This window comes from Nannospalax galili, unplaced genomic scaffold (genome assembly GCF_000622305.1).
Source record: "Nannospalax galili isolate Female #2095 unplaced genomic scaffold, S.galili_v1.0 scaffold54, whole genome shotgun sequence".
In the NCBI taxonomy this organism is placed as follows: domain Eukaryota; kingdom Metazoa; phylum Chordata; class Mammalia; order Rodentia; family Spalacidae; genus Nannospalax; species Nannospalax galili.
Window position 1 is genome coordinate 7,049,952 of NW_008341028.1, and position 2,925 is coordinate 7,052,876.

Here is a 2,925-nt window from a genome sequence, read left to right on the forward strand (position 1 = left end):
ACTTACATCCATGCAGGCATAACACTCATACACATTAAAAAAAGGCTCAGCAGTTAAGAGCACTGACTGTCCTTGCAGAGGACCCAGATTTGGTTCCCAGTACCCACATGGCAGCTAATAACCATCCATAACTCCAGTTCCAGGTGATCTGATGCCCTCTTCTGGCCTCCATAGGCATTTCATGTATGTGTGATCCACTTCCATACATGCAGGCAAAATGTTCATACAAATATAAATAAATAAATAAACAAATAAATAAATAAATAGAAATTTAAAAGTGAATAAAGGGCTGGCCAAATGGCTCAGCAGGTAGTCACTTGCCACCAAGCCTGAAGACCTGGGTTTGACCTCTGGACCCTACCTGGTGGAAAGAGAAAACCAACTTTACAAAGCTGTCCTCTGACTTCCACACAGGTGTTGTGGAAGTCATACCACCTCCATAAATAAATGCTTTGAAAAAATGTAAATGTTCAGGACATGGTGGCGCACATTTTTAATCCCAGCACGTGGGAGGCAGGTGGATCTCTGTGAGGTCAAGGTCAGCCTGGTCTATATAGTGAGTTCCAGGCCAGCTGGAACTACAGGGAGATCCTGTCTCAAAAAGCCAAAAAAAAAAAAAAAAAAAGAAAGAAAGAAAAAAAGAAAAGAATAAAAGAGTTCAAGGTCAGTTTTGGTTAAGTAGAATTTTGAAGTCAACCTGGGCTACATGAGCCCCTGTCTAAAAAAAAAAAAATGAGGCTGGAGAAATAGCTCATCTGTTAAGAGCTTGAGGATCATGGTTCAGTTCCCAGCATCCACATGGTGACTAACAACCGTCATTAACTTCAGTTCCGGGGGATTCAACACTTTCTTCTGGCCTCTTCTGGCATTGTACAACACTAATGCATTTACATCCATACAGACAAAACACTCATACACTTAAAATAAAATTAAAAATTTTAGGGGCTAGAGAGATGACTCAGCAGTTAAGAGCACTGGCTGTTCTTGTAGAGGACCCAGGTTCAGTTCCCAGCACCCACATGGCAGCTGACAACTGTCCATTACTCCAGTTCTGGGGGAATCCAATGCCCTCTTCTCACCCCCGTGCACATCATACAACATGGTTGCACTTACACACATGCAAGCAATACACTCATACACATAAAATTAAAAAAAAATTTAATTGCGGTTAATCTATTTCCTCAGTGTTTACATTAAAGAACTAGATGAAAAAAGAAAAGGAACGTTAAAAGTCAGAGCAGGGCAGGTGATATTGCTCGGTGGGTAAAAACATTTGCCATGCAAGGCTGGCAACCTGAGTTCAATCCCCAGAATCCATGCTTTTAAAAAAGCCAGAAGAGGTGGCATGCATGTGCAATCCCAGCACTCCTATAGCAAGATAGGAGGCAGAGGCAGAAGAACCGACGGAAGCTGTGGGCCATCTAGCCTAGTGTATGCAGCACAGTGTATTAGAAACAGTAAGAGAGACCCTGTCTTAACGAGGTGGAAGTCAAGAATCAGCTCCTGAAAGTTGTTCTCAGACCCAAACATGTATGTGATAGCATGCAAGTGCCTGAACTTTCATACTTGCATCATACAAATACACTAATAATAATCACAAAATTAAGCTACAAAAAAGTCAGAGTAAAAAACAAAAATCAGTGAAATTTTATTTCTGGTTTTTAACCAGAAAAATAATACAGTAAGACGAGCCATCACTCTAGACTCTGGACATGCTGAAAGAGCAAGTGGGGGCTGGAGAGATGGCTCAGCAAATTAGAGTACTTGCTGCTCTTTCAGAGGACCCAGGTTCAGTTCCCAGCACCCATGTTGGGTGACTTACAACCACCTATATCCAGCTCCAGGTGATCAGACCCCCTCTTTTGGTCTCCACAGGCACTGCATTCATGTATACAAACCTACACACAAACAGACATAGATGTACACACACACACACACACACACACACACACACACACAATTTAAAATTAAAAACAAAATCTTGCTGGGCATGGTGGTTCATACCTTTAATCTCAGCACTTGGGAGGCAGAGGTGGACAGATCTCTGTGAAAGAGAGGCCAGCCTGGTCTACATAGTGAGTTTCAGGCCAAATGGGGCTAAAGGGAGACTCTTGTCTCAAAAAAAAAAAAGGCTTGAAAAGAACAAGGAAATGCTGGGCGTAGTGGCGCATGCCTTTAATCCCAGCACTCAGGAGGCAGAGGCAGGCGGATCTCTGTGAGTTCAAGGCCAGCCTGGTCTACATAGTGAGTTCCAGGCCAGCTGGAGCTACAGGGAGACCCTGTCTCAAAAACACCAAAAAAAAAAAACAAAAAACCCCAAAACAACAAGGGAATGCTATGGGGATACATGTGGATACATTTGACAACTTAGATGAAGTTATTTTTATTTTTTTAACTTAAAAAAACTTTATTGAGAATTTCATACATGCATATAAGGTGTTTTGATCAAATCCATGCCCACTCCCTCCCCTCCAGCTCCTCCCATATCTCCCATCACTTTTTTCTGACAACTTCGTGTACTTTCTTCTTCTTTCTCTTCCTTCTTTCTTCCTTCCTTTCTTCCTTCTTCCTAACTTTTTTCTTTCTTTCTTTCTTTTTCTTCTTTCTTTCTTTCTTTCTTTCTTTCTTAGCCCTGACTGGCCTGGAACTCCCTACGTAGACCAGGTTGGCCTAAAAAGACTTTTTGCTACTCTAACATTCCCCCTCCCACTGAAGAGGTAACCCTAAAATCTTTTAGGGATTAGATACAAGCTCCCAAATACTTTTGACATTTTTGCTCTTTGGAACAGAGTATGTTGCTAAGAGGCCCAAGGACATTGTGAGTTTTAGCCAAGAAACTGGCTATTTTTCTTTGGAGTCTTTTTACTCTAACTCCCTAGCCAGTTCCTACCTCCTATTCTTATCACGCCATCCTCTGAAGAGGTT